This window comes from Sminthopsis crassicaudata, chromosome 5 (genome assembly GCF_048593235.1).
Source record: "Sminthopsis crassicaudata isolate SCR6 chromosome 5, ASM4859323v1, whole genome shotgun sequence".
In the NCBI taxonomy this organism is placed as follows: domain Eukaryota; kingdom Metazoa; phylum Chordata; class Mammalia; order Dasyuromorphia; family Dasyuridae; genus Sminthopsis; species Sminthopsis crassicaudata.
Genome location: NC_133621.1, coordinates 147,852,329 through 147,869,744, shown reverse-complemented (window position 1 = coordinate 147,869,744; position 17,416 = coordinate 147,852,329). Strand labels below are relative to the sequence as shown.

Sequence of the window (17,416 nt, the reverse complement as noted above, 5' to 3'; positions counted from 1 at the left end):
TTACTCTAACTTTACTTTGTTAGCATTTCTAAGTGAGTGGTTAAGTTTCCATTTAATCAAAACTCTACCTTAATTTCAATACCACCAACTACCACTCTCACCAAAGGGACCCAAAACATCTTTGTTATATAATTTAGCACTCAACTGCACAGTAGAGTCATTCATATTTTAAAATTACAAGCAAATATCATGCATTTAAATTAAAATGCTGAATCACTTTTTAAATGACATAATATACTTCAGTATAAATCTCAATTCAGAAAAAGCATATAAAAAATAAAATAAGAAGTTCACTATACCATAGATTTAAAGCTGGATGATGCCTTAAGAGCCATTCAGTCCAAATTTTTCATTTTTCAGATGAGGTAATTGAGATCCAGAGATGAAATAACTTGCCCAAGATTCATAGTTGAAATCTAAAGCTTCCAGCCACAAATCTGCTGCTCCATGCTTTCTTTTTAAGTTTCTTTTTTATGAACATTAAAACAAATATGCATCAATATGAGAAATACAAGATAAAGGACTACATATAAAACTGCATGCCATTTTCTTTTAAATGTATAATAAATTTAACAAGATCATAACAAAATGTCCCTATTTGATCCCTTACAAATTTTTGTTTTGTTCTTTGTATATTTTTTAATAATTGATACTCTTTTTTTTTCTTTGCTTGGCTTCTCTATCTCTACTTATTACTCCTCTTCCCAATATAATTTATGAAATTCTGGAATATAATTCTTCAGTTGTCAATTTTTTGTCATGTTAGACTCTGTCACTTCAGTGGTTTGTCATATAATCTTCCTAAAGCTCCTTCAACAATTGTTATTTTTATTTTTTGTCATCTTTGCCAGTATAACAGGTGTGGGTTTGGACATCAGATTTATTTTAATTTTTATTTTTTTCTTATTAATGTTTTGCCTGATTTTTTAATGACTGTTGATAGCTGGAGGAAAATAGACACTTTTGTGGCCATTAACATGTCTTTCTCATTCTCATATTTTTTCAAAAATCAAAACAAAAAGAGTTCCTTTATTAAGAAAGATAACACCAAAGGATTATTACCCTAGACAGACAACTTGAAACTATTTTGTTAAAATTAGTTCTTCTCTAAAATATCAACAATTCTTTTAGCACCTTATTTTTAAATGGGAAAATATTGATTAATCTGAATTATAGGGTTGTTTTACACTAAAATGCCTTATAACATGTCAGTAAAATCATGTTGCCTCTTTTCTGGAATTGATTGTTCAACTAGGGAAATGTCAAAGATTATTCTTTTGACTTGTGATTACAGTTTTCCTCTCTTCTTATAAAAATTAAAATTTGATCTTCAGCATGTTAATAGTTTCTTTGAAAAGTTATAATTAATTCACTGAAGGAAAGATAATAGATATTCTAGATCAGTGCTTCTTAACCATTCCTGTGTCATGGACCCCTGTTAGCAGTCTGGTGAAATATATAGACTTCTCAGAAAATAAAATATCTAGGATTATAAAGGATATTGATTGTGTTGAAATGCAGTTATCAAAAGATTTAAAAAACAACATAGTTCTTAAACCCAAGGTAAAGAATACGTGTTCTAAACTAATCTGTTTTACCCTCTATCCTTGAGAAAGTAATATGATAATGAGTTACTGTTTATGCCAGCATTTAACTTGATAACAATAGTCAATAGATAACTAGCTATTAAGCTTATTTTCAGTCTTGATTCTGAGTAGAAAATAGCTAGAGTCAAGATTGAAAATAAGGAAGTCCATTTCCCTTTATGAAATCTATTCAGAGCCCAGATTTTCTAAATTTAGACAAATTTATTTTTATTAATTTAAAATATCTTTAGTGCCTATCATGCAGAGTAATTTTCCATGAATTAATTAACTGCCAAGTTTGTAAATATATGATGGCAACATCAATATTATAAAATGATCAATTCTGATGAACATGATTCTTTCCAACAATGAAATGACTGATGCCAATTCCAATGATCTTGTGATGAGGAGAGCCATCTATATCCAGAGTGAGGACTGTGGGAATTGAATGTGGATCACAACATAGCAGTCTCACTCTTTCTGTTGTTTGCTTGTATTTTGTTGTTTTATTCATTTACTTTCATTTTTGATCTAATTTTTCTTGTGCATCAAGAGAACTGTATAAATATATTTACACATATTGGATTTAATATGTATTTTAACATGTATAACATCTACTAGATTGCTTGCCTTCTAGAGAAAAGGGTGGAGGAAAGGAAGGGAAAATCTTAAACACAAGACTATGCAAGTGTCAATGTTGAAAAATTATCCATGCATATGTTTTGAAAATAAAAAAGCTTTTTAAAAGTTTATAAATATATGCTATGATTCATGTATGATATCATCATAAATTAACCAGTTGCTAGAATTCTAAGTAATTTACAAAATCACAGAATTTCAGAGTTGAAAAAAAAAATATATATATATATATATATCAAATGGTCAACTAGTTTAGTCCAGACCTAAGCAGGAATCCTTCTATAATATCCCAACAATCCATTATCCAACTTCTATTTAAAATTCTTCAGTAAAGGAAATTGTATTACTTTCTAAAGCAGCTCATTTCAGTTTTGAAAATCTACTTTTTCTCATCTTCCACCTACTGTTCTCTGTTTTACCATATGGGATCAGCCAAAGCAAGTCTTGTCTACTTCAAATTTCCACTCTCCTTCACTTACATTTATATTTTTATTCTTCAACCTGAATATCCCAAATTGCTTCAAATGATGTTACTATGGTATGGTCTACAGTCTTCTACAATCTTGGTTTTCCTCATTTAGCGAGGCTCCAGTTTGTCAACATTGTTCCTAGAATGTGATACTGAGGATAAAACACAATATTCCATATTTGGTACAGAAAGGATGATTTTCTCCCATTAGTGTAAAAGCCTTTCTTCATCAGTGCAACTTTTGGACCCATCATATATTACCCTTTGATTCATTTGAACTTTCAGTCTGCTGAAATACCTGGATCTTGTTCACCCAGCTGTGTCTTTACCAATTTTAATCTGCAAAGCTGATCATTTAAAACATTCTTATGGTATTATACTAGTTTTTCAATTAAATTCCACATTATTATTATGTGACTTATTTAATTTCTATTATGTAGCTTATTTGCTAGCTTTTAAAATGATCCTTTCTTGTCTTAACACTGTGCTCAACATAGTAACTATATCTTTTAGTTTTGTGTTATCCATAAATTTTCTGATCTTGTCATCCATGCTTTCATCTAAATCATTGGCAAAGATTTTACATAGCAAAAGGTGGATCCCTTTGACACTCTTCCAGAGACCAAGTTTATATCAAACAAGTAGCAGCTATATTTCAGATTCTATTATTCACTTAGTTCAGATTTCACCCAAACATAGCATCACATAGCTTATATTTCTGCAACTTGATCATAAGAATTTTATGATTTTTGTGATCAAATTTGAAATATACACTTTTCTAGTAGAATGGAGAATAGGGACAATTTTGATTTTTATATTCCAAACATGCTTGTAGTACTTGCACCTAGTAAGTGAATGATGAAAACTTATTGGAAGAATGAATGGATATCTTTGTTCCCATTTAATAGATGAGGAAAGTACAAATCAGAAAAGTTATGTAACTTGCCATCCTTAGGCACATGTTAAGTGTCTAAAACAGTATTCAAACTTGGATCTTCTTGAGTCCTGTTTCAGCCATATTGTTTTTCATGGATGAATGAAGTACTTTGCTGAAATCTCTCAGCATTTCCTGACCTCTTAACTAAATGAAGTAACATATGTAAAACTCTTTTCAAAACTTATAGTATTATCTAAATGCTAGCTAGTGGCAGGAATAGCAGGACCAGCCTAGTTGCTTGTCAAAAAAGGAAGAAAGATTAGTTCATGTTCTTGAAGGCGGCATTCTGGCTCATAAGCCATCTATTTAAAAATAAGTCTGTGGTTTTTCCAGGAATCAAATGCATGCTAACAAGTTTATATTCAGTGGAATATTCCTTATTCACTTCCACACTGGGGAAAAAATCAGGACATTATCTCTTCCCTAGACTTGGAATATTTCTCCCATTCTCCAAATCAACACTAGCAATTAGAATTTACCAAAAAATCAGCTACTGATTTTCTGCCTACCTATTAGTCACAAGTTGTGTTATATTGGACAAATTTTTCTCTAAGTCTCAGTTTCCTTATCTGTTTTTTTAAAAGAAATTGGTCTTGATGATTCTCTAAAGTACCTTCCAACTCAGAATATATATTTATATCTATATTTAAGGAAAGTAAGGGTATCTAGGTGGCACAGTGGATAGAATACTAGACATGGAATCAGGAAGACCTGAATTTAAATCTGGTCTCATTTACTTTATGACTCTGAACAACTCACTTAACCCTGTTTGCCTCAGTTTTCTTATCTATAAAATGAGCTGGAGAAAGAAATGGCAAACTTCTTTTATATCTTTGGTAAGAAAACCCCAATTGTGGTCACAAAGAGTCAGACAAGACAGAAACAACTGAACAAACAACAAGGAAAGTGAAGAAAAGAACTATAGAATAAATAAATTCAGAATTAACAAGCTGGAGGCAGGTCAGGCCTCTTGCCTTCTTTTCCCCTCTTGATTGATAAAAAAGTTTCTCTCTTGATTGATATAAATAGTATCCTCAACAACCCTTGAAGTTCAGGTGTTGAGATTACAAGGTACAGACTCTCCCCAACAGCACCACCAGAATTTTGAGGTTAGCCACTAAATGATGTGGGATAGGGTGATACCCCAAAATATATTGGTGTTACAAGTTACAATTGTGGGTTGTTGTGAAAGAACTTATAGTCTCAGACATTCCCCAAATCAAGGAGGAAAGATATTAATATGCTGCTGAGAGGCTAAATCCATAAGGGTTGTTAGTAAGGAAAGGGGTTCTAATAATTAGCAAGGGGGAAGACATGTTCCCTCCTAACATTAACTAGGAGACAGATATCATTAAAGAGTAAGATTCCTTTAAGTCATAGCAAGTGGGGGGGGACAATGACTAATCCTACATTTTTAGGGTATCTAAAAAAATTAGCTATAACAAGGAGAAAAATGCCATGGTAAGCAAACCCTAAAAAGTAGTTAATGAGCTAATAAGATACAGTTAAGTTCTTTTGCAGGAGAAATGTAACCTTAAGGGGTTGGCACTATAACTTGGCTTTCTAATTAGGTACAGTAAAGGTGGGGTTATGATAAATTTTGTCAATGCAAGTTATTCTGTGAAGAATTCTGCTTGAGACTTCTGCCTGGGATGGGGCTGTAATAACAATCCACTTGAACAAAAAGCCCACTGAAGGCCAAGATGATCCTGTCAGTACTCCTCCCTGCTTGCCTCAGAGAGTAGCTAGGTTTCTAGAATGTAATTCAGGCTGGGTTCTTTGGCTAGTTCTTGCCACCCAAGACCTGGCAATCTTATTCAGCCTTCATCACAGAGGAGTTTTTCTGCAGGAATCTTTTTGTTGAACTAATCAATTAAGGGGAAAAGTGGGAACCAATATATTAAAACTTTCTGCTGTTTTTTTCTTAAGAAACTAGAATTATAAAATCAGTCTTTGAAATACACAACCACTGCTAGTAATGCAATGCTGGAGAAACTAAAGCAAGATAGAGATTAAAGAGTTTTAATGTTTTATTAGAGGTTCCAGGTGGAGAGCTTGGACTGGGGGCAAAACAGGAGCCATGTTGACCCCAATCAGCTGGATTGGATACTTGTCTCAAAGCATCCAGCAGGGACAGAGGGATTCCAGAGACTCTTATAAGGCTCCAGCAATCAGGGAAACAAAGGCAGAGGTGGGAGTAAAGCACTGGTGAGCGGGAACTTTCAGGAATGGACCTTAAATTTGGTTCTGACAGGTTGGGGCTAAGGAAGGATCATAAATTCTGATAAGGTGGGAGGACCAGGAGCCAGGATGTCTGAGATAAAAGATATGCCCACCTATCTTGAGATAAACCATTTGCATTTTATAACTCTTTGGAATGCTAGTGGTCAGGGCTCCCAGCCCTAATTATCTCAGTCCTAATGGCCAGGAAGGGGAGTTGCCACCAGAAAAACTGAGAGAAACTGAGATATAATAGTAATAACTAGATTATTACTCCTAGTGATACCACTACTACTAGGCAGAACCTATGAAACACTCTAAGATTTGCAAAACACATTTGTTGTCTCACTTGATTCTAGTCAAGCATTTAAGTTGATTTTCACTAAAAAGTTATTCAGACAAAGCTGACTTAATTTCCTCAGGCTAAGAAATCCTAGTAAAGGCAACTTTTAAAATTTGCTATCCAGCTATTGCCAGCAGTTCAAACAGCATTGCTTCCATCTACAAGAATGAAATTCTTATTTAAAAAAAATGAGAAACAGTACTTGTAACCACTGCCCTCTAAAGATGGGAAACATTTTCATTCTTAAGATATAAAAATTATATTCTCTCACTCCCTTCTTTCCAACCCGCTCCTCCCCCCCCCACCCTGTGTCTGGAAGTATTTTACAATGCAAAACACATTTAGAAGCATCTCTCTCTCTACACCTACAGACCTTACCTCTCCAATTAAAAATAACTAAAACAGTTGCTCTTTTCAGACATGTGGAGGAAATTAATTTCATGACAGTGGAGCTTAAATACAAAAGGTTAAGCTTTCTTTGAAGAAATAAAAAACTACAATTTTTGTTTAAAATATGTTACATTTTGTTTCATGGTTTAATTTTTTTAAGTGGTTTGTTTGATTTTTTTCAGGAGGAGGAAAGATAGAAGCACTTCTAGAAGATAGGTTTGCCCCCTTTTCAGAAATCTCTGTCAGGAAGTTGCAGAGGATTAGAAGTTGCTTCATTATTCAATGAAGCTGAAAAAGCTTTACTGTGGAGAGGGAACCTTCCCTGAGAAATTAAACTTAATATATCTAAATACAGTTATGCTATAGACAAACAGACATTGCATTTTCTGTTTTATGGAATCAGTTTTTCCCAGACAGGACAAGAAAGGGATGAGGATTTAGGATAGCAGGCCCCGTATTGCTATTTGGGATGAGAAGAAGTATAAAAAACACCTCACCATCTTCATCTCTAAATTCATACCTCAAACAGTGTCTCATTAAAATCTGTTATGCTGCCCTGTGCTGACTAATGGCTTTATCTTCACATTGTGTACCTCATCTGTGACAGTCTCCTCCCAAGAATTCAACTTCTTCATCCCCTATAGCTATTTATTATTTTTTGTTGGAATGGGAGAACCTCCATCTTTTTTCTAACATCATATTACAGTTTGATTCAGATCAACTAATCTTTCATTTGCCATAAGAGTATAGCTCCATATATAAAAGACCACCCAGAAAAGGGTTATTTTGAAATAGATGATTATTATTATTTACAATTATATACCACTTTTCCTTTTGGCATAACCTAGTACCCTGAATCAAGTGACTAACTTACTCTGACTTCCTTCTTTGTTAGGAATATACATACCACACCAAAGTCACATTGCTTTCCAACATAGCTATAATCAATCTAGATATATTTTTCTTTTCCAGGATTATACTATAATCATCTAGGACTTTACAAATAACTCTTACTTATCTATGTTTCTTTCTTTATTTTTATTTTATTTATAGAATAAAACAAATTTTCCATAATATAATATAAAAATAATTACACATAAAACTGGAAATCTATTATGTACAACTTGCTATTCTTTTTAAATATATAATAAAGTTATCATGTAAATTTCTTTTCCTTTTATTTTCTTCTTTCCCCCCACCTTCACCCTAGAGATGGCTACTATTAGAAACAAATAGCTATAACTTCTACTTATCAGTTATTCTTTTGCATGCAGATGTCTTTCCTTTATAGTCCTTTATAGTTAATTTGGGTTTTTATCATATTCATAATTATTTATTCACTCAAAGTCATTCTTAAAACAATGTTCTCATGGTTCTGCTCATTTTGCTCTTCATTATTTAATATAAGTTTTTCCATGTTTTCCTAAGATTGTTGAGCTGGTATCTATAAGTTTCTACCTTTCATGCCCTGGGAATATCCTTCCATATTATATGAGTAGGCAGATAAGTTCAGAGAGATCACCATTCAGGTAACAGTCTCTCTCCAGGTATACTACCTTATGCCCAGAGGGAATCACATTATAAAATTATAGATTTGAAGATGGCAGAAACTGTCAAAATTATCTTTTCTGGACCTTTCAGCTTACAGTTAAAGAAACTGAAGTCCAAGAAAGTTAAAAGCTTTGGCCAGATATATAGAGATAATAAGTCACACTGTTAGGATTGGAACCAGATTGGATCTTACTCCAGATTTAACACTTTTTCCATCAGAGTCTCTTGCTTCCTTCCAAACCCTTCTCTGCTCACCCCATCCTCCTACCCCTCATTGTTCTTTTGGAGAGTTTCTATTACAGGGGTTACATGAGAATTTCAGGAGCACCTTGTGTCTGGCCTTCTTATATTATTTTTCTGTTTAATAAAATTAAGTACTTAATTTGAAATTGCTATGGCCTTAGCTTACAGATTCTTTCATTTGGTGCATAAACATAGAGGGATTGCATCTCTGTTTACATTTCACCCTCCTGCACAGTACATTTAATAAGGATTGTGAGCTTATTTCCACTCCCACAAATACATTTCTTTCTTCCAGAGTTATAGCTAAAAGGTGATTTGCCACTTCCTAATGATACTTGAATTGTGTGCTTTGGGAAGCTCACTCGGAAATCCTGAACTTAAAATTCTTTGCATGTATGAAGGTTCTAAGAAGGTGATTTAAAGCATGAAGGTTAGTTCAATTGATAAATAATGGAAAATTTGCATTTCCATGGTGAGATTTTTCTCAGCAGAGCACTTTGTTAGTGTCTATGGAGAGAGAAAAATCAATACACTTTTTCTAAAGCATGAAAGTAGCTTATGGTAAATAGTTCTTTAGGGATTAGTTAGCAACCCAGTAGAAACTTTGCAGGTGGGTTAGTTACCATTTTAATGGAATTTTAATTCTGAAACTTTCGAATTGGTACTAGATGGCTGTGAAAAGGCCTGTGGGTTTAGAATCACTTTATAGGAAAGGATCGCTACTAGTATCTTATGATCGAGCTATTTCTGGGAATCTATTGGGAGGAGTGAGTTGTTCTCATTAACTAGTGGTTGAACAATAAGTCAGAGATTTGCTGTCACCTCTCTGGTTCTCAATTTCCTTTTTTAGATATTTTTAGATGAAAATGAGGGATGCAGATTAGGTGCCCTAAAAAAATCCCTTCAAGAAAAACAGCTAGGGGTGGGGGTAGAAGTAGAGGGAGTGAAAATTAATTTTTATTAAACAGTATTTATTATGTGCCAGCACTGTGCTAAGCTTTAGTGATACAAATACATAGAGGCAAAATAGTCCCTGGCCTCAAGTAGCTTATATTCTAATAAAGGAAAATAATACATAAAGTCATAACAGAAAAGAGAATGTGGTGGGGAGGGTATTTGGTAAAAGGGAGACTATAAGGAAATGATAGAGAGAGCGGGCAAGCCTTGGCAAGACAAAGCAAAAACTCACCTATCAGAGTCAGGGGGCTCAGTAGCCAAATCCATATTTATGGAGGAGTAAAGATTGTGGGAAAAGAAAAAATGAAGGATGCTCTTTAAATTTGTGATCTTTAATTCTATGATCTTTGCTATGCTGTAGTATTTTCAATCTCTCTTCCAGAATTGGAAGAAATTGATGTTTAGAAAAATTATTTAATATTTTCCAACAAAGTCGTATAAAGTTAGAGGTATAGAAAGCCAGAGGAAGTATATTCCATTAATGGGTAGTGGCAAAAGCAAGTTCAAATGCAGTTGGAAGTATTGTGTTTAAAAATAATTTGAGTGAACAAGACTTACATTAAAGAGTAATAATTCAAGTTGTGTCGTTATTGTTGCTATTCAGTCATTACAATCATGTTTTACTCTTTCTGACTCCATTTGGTGTTTTCTTGGCAAAGATACTGGAGCAATTTGCCATTTTCTTCTCTAGTTAATTTTACAGATGAGGAAACAGGGTTAAGTGACTTGTCCAGGGTCACCAAGACAGTAGGTATCTGAGGACAGACTTGAGCCTTGTTGACTACACTCCCTGCCCTTAATATTGGATAAGGATAGACCATAAATGGCCAACTGGCAGACAAACTTAATCTTAATCTTGAGTTATATACATAATTATAGTTTCTTTTCTTTTTTTGCTGAGGCAATTGGGGTTAAATGACTTGCCCAGAGTCACACAGCCAGGAAGTGTTAAGTGTCTGAGATCAAATTCGAACTCAGATCCTCCTGACTCAAGGGCTGGTGCCTTATCCACTGCACCATCTCACTATCCCACAATTCTAGTTTCTTTATCAGGGAAGTGAAGTGAGCTAATCAGAAGATTAGGGAAATTACTCCAGCAAATTATTCTCCCACATCATGTATGGGACCTAGAAAGTAATAGCTGAATAATTTTCCTTTATTTTTACTTTTTTATATACACATAACAACCCTGTGGATTTAGTAAAGAAAGTATAATTATCCCCATTTGTCAAATGAGGAAACCAAAGCCCAGAAGGTCAAGTATTTAAGGTCACATAGCTAAGAAGTGACAGAGCCATATTTCAAACCCAGATAATCTGACCCAAATAAAGTACTGTCTCCACTACATCGTGACACTTCTTTGTGTGAGATTCTGTTTAGTTTCTCCTTTTTGAACCACAGAAGAAAGAATACTTCAGTTGTGCAGCTCTTACAAAGTGTGTGCTCTGAGATCTTGCTTTTAAATGGGTTTTTATTTAGATCTCTTTCTCCTTTCCTGTCAATCATCCTTTTTATTATTATCGTTTCCAAGGTGTTAGAAGAACTAATCTGTGTGATAAGGAGGCCAATTTTTGTTATTGTTCAGTCATTTTTCAGTTGTATCTGGCTGTTTGTGACCCCATGTGGATTTGGCAGGGTTTTTTGGGGGGGATGGCAAAGATCCTGGAATGGTTTGCCATCACCAAATCATTTTACTGAAAAGGAAACTAAGGAAAATAGGGTTGTCACCCAGCTAATAAATGTCTGAGACCAGATTTGAAGTCAAGAGAATGAGTCTTCCTGACTGCAGATACAGTCATTGCATGAACTAAAGAAAAGGTCTGGTTTTACTTTTCTCCCTGAAGATGTGTCTAGCCCACCAATAAAAGCAAAGGTAACATAAGCTCCTGGGCCAGCTTTCCCTAACTAGTTGTTATTCAGGTCAACAAACATTTATTAATTTCTTGCCAAGTACAAGGCATTTTGGAACTCACAGAAACTCTCTGACTTCATTTTATATTCTAATGAAGAAAAATTATATGGACATAGATAAGTATAAGGCAAAGTGGTTTAGAAAGAAGAAAATATTAGTAACTGTGACTGTCTATGAAAGTTTGAAATAGGATATGATTCATGATTTGAGCCTTGATATAACTGAGAAAAAAAGGTTTTAGAATAATTCTGAAAGGTGGCCAGAGAAGGAAGTACATTCTAAACATGGGGGGGTGGCTTGGGATGCTCAGAGGTAATTGTAGTCTGGTTTGTCTGGAACATGGAGTTTCATAAGCGGAACAATATGAAATAAAAAGGCTGGTAAGAGGGAAGATAGGCAATTACCCCAGCCTACCATGTAGTAGATTCCCTATTTTGACTAATTACTCTTGCTAATTAGATGTTAATCTCTGTTTCCATGCCATTAAAGGACTGAAAGTACTGAGTGCCCTCTAAATTTGGTGCCTGGGGAAATTGCCTATTCAACCCTCCCTAGTTATAGTTTGGGGCTTCATAAAGAGATTTGAAAGTCATTTGTAAAATGACACAAATAAGCTCATAGGAGTGAATGAGGAGTAAGTGAGAAAATACAGAAAAAGATAAAAGGAAAAAAAAAAAAAAAAAAAAAAAGAGGACACAAGATAGAACCAAGGAAGGCAATCCCTATTAAAAGAGGAACAGGAGATAAATCATAATCCAGCAAATAAAGCCAGGCAAATAGGAGATTGAGCAGAGAGTAGGGTCATAGAAACAAGGATGATTAGAGTACCAGGAACAAGAAGGGTCCAACACTATCAAAAAGATCAAGAGGAAGTGACACTAGTGAAGAGAATATTGTTCACTTTTTGAGACCATGTTACTGCCATGCCAAAGAATCTTCAGCATTATTCCCACAGTAAAAACTAAATTCATCAGCTTGGAATATAAAGAACTTATGTTCTGACTCCAGCCTGCAAAATTATCTCACGCACTAGAATATAGAGCGCTCTCTCTCACTCTCTCTCTCTCTCTCTCTCTCTCTCTGCATCTATCTCTCTGTCTCTCTATGTGTCTGTGTCCCTGTGAATCTCTTTCTCTCTCTGTCTCTCTGTGTCTGTGTCTCTTTCTTTCCCCCTTTCTCTCTCTTTCTTTCCCTCTGTCTCTCTGTCTCTCTCTCTGTCTTTGTCTCTATCTATCTATCTTCCTCCCCCCCTCACTCCCTATTTAATTGTGCCTCCACTCGAGTGTTACCTCTTCCAGGAAGCCTTTGTACTCCTCCCTTTTTCCCACCTTCTCCAGTTATCTTATAAATATAATTAGAATATAAGTTCTTTGAAGGCATAGACTGAATATTTTTGTCATACCAGTGCAGCTTTGGCAAGTCTCATTCACTGAATAGTCCTCTCTGTATCTGTCTGTGTTCTCAATACCACAAGCTTCTCAGAGAAGAGAGGGCAGGAAGGTGATGCAGTGGATAGTATACTCAGAAAGACCTGAGTTCAAATTTAGACTCAGATACTTACTAGTGTGACTCTGGGAAAGTAACTCTCTGCCTCAGTTTCTTTATGTGTCAAATGGGGATAATAATAGCACCTACTTCCTAGGGTTTTTGCAAGGATCAAATGAGATATTTATAAAACACTTCGTGCATAGTAGGCACCTAATAAATGTTTTCTTTGTTCCTCTTGTCTATTAAGACAATCCTATTTGTATTATGTATTTTTGTCTTAAATAGCAGAACAATATAGTTATTATTCCATTTAAAGTGGAGTTATTAGGCAGTGGTGATTGATATTCCATAACAATTTAAGAAAAGAAGTATAATTTAATTAATGGGAAGAACTCTGATGGATAGAAGCAAGTATTCACACTAGCCTTTGACTTGTATATCTGAATTTAATGGAAATCTCATATTTACACAAACTAGCCACTTTCAGTTGGTCCTTTTCTCCAATTTAAAAAGAATAGAAACTATATGTGTATATATATATATATATATATATATATATACATACACCTTTCTTCTTAAGCCTTCTCTTCACCTAGTTTGTCTGTTAAATCAAAATTTCAGCATCTCTTATTTTAAAGTTCCTGCTCTTTTTTTTAATTGTTGATTCATACACATAATTATAGATTATAAAATTCAAGCTAAAAGGATCCATAGAGGCTATCTAGCCCAATATCCTCATTTTATTCATGAAGTTAAGTTAGTTGTTCAAGAATACACATATGGAAAATACTAGAAATTGGATTTGAACCTGATCCCCTGATTCTTGGGCTAATACCCATTCTTCCTGTGACTACTTTTGGGGCCAAAGAGTATATGTTTCTTGAAAGTGACTTTCCTAGTCTTGATTACAAACAATGTGCATCTCTCCCCATTCCAAAGCCACCATCAGGCTTATCTATCAGGCTATATCTATCTCTATATCCTTCAAACTCTTCTAGTACAATGATATTGGTTAATAAAAAGCCACTCTAATGATTCACAGTGCTTTGCCCCATCTCCAAAGCCTTTTGGGAAATGCACTTGCCTACCTACTCACCACTGTACTTCAAAGCTTTCTAGGGAACATCTGTCCCTTATATAAAGTTGAGCTCTTTACGTGCTTAAATCTCTGACTAAGGCAGCCCGCTAAGACAGAGAACTGACACTTCAAACTTGTCTTAGCCTGAAGATTTACTAGAAGAGATTTAATTTACTAGAAGCATTTCCTTCTCTGTCAAACATATCAAAAACAGAAAATGGTACAATAAGACTTTCACCCAGGACCTTGAGTGAATCTTGACATTTCTTATATTCAAAAGGAAATATAAGATTCATTTCTTTGAATAGGACCTAAGTCAGTCCTCAGCAGAATATAGACTTGATCTTAATACAATAGGGATTCCAAAGCAAATATTCTATCTATGCTATTGTAAAATTTTGAGCTAAAATAGCACTCCTTTCAAAGCACCTAAGTTCTGTAGTATGGTAATTGATACTAGGGAAATATTTAAAGGGCTTTTATAGGACAGTCATTTGAAGCTGACTCTAAGGGCAATAAATCTATTCAAGTACAGTGTTCTTGAGTGACAGGTTGAGAGGCAATCTTCCTCTAGAAGGTAAATAATGGCTTTAAAACCCAGAGGTTGAGAGTCTACTTTAAGTTCAAATTTTCTTGTAAGTGTGTCATTGACAATCTTTGGAAACTATAGCAAGTTATCTTTCTGCCTCTTTCTTTCTATTATCCTGCCTCCCAGATTAGATAAGTTTCATTTAGTGAATAAAAATATTGAACCAAACTATTGCAAATAACTCACCAAAAGATAAATGGAAACTAATAATAGTGAACCCATTTTTTTCCTTTCTAGGGCAACATACTATGACAACTCTCCTTATGAAGTCAGAAGTCTAGTACTGTAGAAAGCTCCCCTTTTAAAAATAATTCTCTCATCCTTACATAAAACTTTATGGTGTTTTGCTAAATTGGCTCATGTTACTATGGATCATAGATCTAGGCAAATAAGTCTGGAACTTTATAATATGGAATGATAGTAGAATTTACAATGAACATTTTTTATTCATTGATAGACAGTTTATCATAGACATGCATGAAATATGTAGGTCTGGATGGATTGGGTTGTGAACCAATAAAGGGAATACTTATCCACATCAATGAGACCATGGGTCCATTAAAGTAAATTAAAATGTTCCATCATGCTTGCTTATGACTTTAGGCAATCTGGGACTTTAAAGACTTGAAATCCAAGAACCAGTTTAAAATGTGGCCCAGCATACAATTCAGCTAGTAGCTTTGTGAGCTCAAAAGATATGGGAGCAATTTTGTTTTAAATTGGTCTTCTAAGTACTTGGAAAAAGCATGGTTTTGATAAAAATAGAATTGGTAATAATGATGATGATGAAAATAATAAGTGATATTTTATTCTTATTCAACCATTTTTTAGCTATAGATTCAAAAGTGCTTATAAGAGATCTATGTCTGGTTCCAACTGACTTTCATAGCATGAATCTCTGTCTAAATTATGGTGCAGAAATGTGTGTAAAATGGGATTCTTGCCAAACAAGGTACAAAAAAAGAGAATCTAAATGGTTTTGCTGGAGTGGGAGAGGAGTGGGGAGGAGCATATCTTATTTAAAGCCTTTATTTCCATTTTTACAGGTAATCTCTGAATATATTTAAAGTACACTTTTAATATTTTATGGTTTTACTGGAAACTTTTCCCATGTTGACTCCCATTCTGGAGCATATAAGTATCCTCATAATAGAAGTCTGGCTACTTTACTTTTCTAAGAAATGATTCCAATTCATGATTCTCAAAGCTTAACTTCCAAAAGCAACAATATGTGCATCCATTTAGTACTCAGATGTGTAGAATGCTCCTTTGTGGATTATATGATAACTCTTTAACAATAGAAAGTTTTGTAGAAAGCTCTGTAAAAGTAGGTTTAGGAAATAAAATGGAACAAGATCTATATGTAGGAATCCTAAATCACAAATCTGCTGTACCATGGGACAAAAAGTTCAAGTTCTGAAAACAGTAATATTCTAAATATTTTTAAAATATAACTTCTGAAGCATAACACCTACATATTTCTATTACTCAAATTTAATCTTTAAAGGAAAGTAAACCTTATCTGCAAAATATTTTCTTGAATTTTGTGTATCTGTTATTTCAGTTTTATAATCTGTTGAGGTAATGAGAATTATGTTATTTATTTTTTCTCCAATTTTGTGTTTCTTTTTGTGGTGTTTCTCTTCCTAACCATTTTGCTGTTTATTTCATTATTTAATAAGGATGTTTTCCTTTTGGTCTGGCTTGGTTTTTCTTTGTTGGTTAGTTGGTTAGTTACTTGTAAGAGCTCTTAGCTCTATTTTAATTATTGGAAATAGCAGACAAATCAAGGAAATTAATGACTCAACTGCCATTTGGGTTTGCTTCCAATTGCTTTCATTTTTGGACAAAAATTCTTACTGCCCATTTCTTATTCAAAGAGCCTTTAACCTAAAAGCCTTTCTTTCTTTAATTTCTGCTTATTAGCTGTTTATGTACCTAACAACAATGTGCCTACCCTGTATTAGAAAATATAGAGACAAATTCATTATCTAAATCCAAACCATTACTGGCTTCCTTTCAATAACAAATGAATCAGGTCCCAAATGTCTTCTTTATTAATGGTATACAATGAGATCACAAAAATATACATGTACAGTCTTCTCTCATGAATTTTGCCTGTATCTCTTAAATCTGCCTCTGCATAAGGCAAATGCAGATTTATAAATTGTATTGTTGTTTCTCCCTCTGAATTATTTTTCAACATTAGAGATTCTTAACTTTTTTTTTCTGACATGGATTCTGTTGGCAATCTGATAAAACTTATGGACTACTAAGAATATTTTTATTTATATTTTATTTTATTTATTTTATTATTTATTTTATATTATATTTATACTAAGAAATTATAATCAAAAGAAATGCCAATTTTCTCTTAGAAGGTAGTGTAAATAAAAGTTCTAAATTTTTTTCTCATCCAAGTTCACATACATACCCTGAAATCTATTCATGGATCCTTGGTTAGAAATCCCTATTCCTGATATATTTTGTGAAACTATTAAAAAATAAAACTAGGTAAGTACCTGACTTTTATAAGAAAGTTTTAAATACGGTTTTGAAAAACATTCAAATTAGTCACTTTACACCCTGTGTGCAAACAATCCATATGACCAAATTTTGTTGGTTTTTTTTTTTAATAAACCAAATCTCCCACAACCTGGTTAATATAAACAACTTCATTATTGAAATTTAAGGGAACTTATAGATAAACCTGTCAGGACAACTCTTTACAAGCCAAACACAAGGCTCTTATTTGGAAAGCTCTTTTCAATATAGATAAACCCTGTCTTAAGCACTAAGACTGGGAAATAACCCTCTTTTTTAGGAAGAATAAGTTAGTATGTGTTTATCACCAGCTTGATGGTACAGATCATTGGACCTGAAATTAAGAAGTCCAATGTTCAAATCTTGCCTCAATCATTTGCTTATTGTCTCTGCCTTGGCCTGTCACTACATCTCTTAGTTAATAATAATGACACCTGCCTCAAGGGATTATTGTGAGGATCACATAGATA

General features: G+C 33.9%; 1 protein-coding gene across 5 annotated transcripts in view; it reads left to right on the top strand.

Moving 5' to 3' along the window:
- MAGI2 (membrane associated guanylate kinase, WW and PDZ domain containing 2) overlaps positions 1-17,416 on the top strand; it is a 1,692,369-nt gene that overhangs the window by 1,415,708 nt on the left and 259,245 nt on the right. The gene's annotated exons all lie outside the window — the stretch shown is intronic.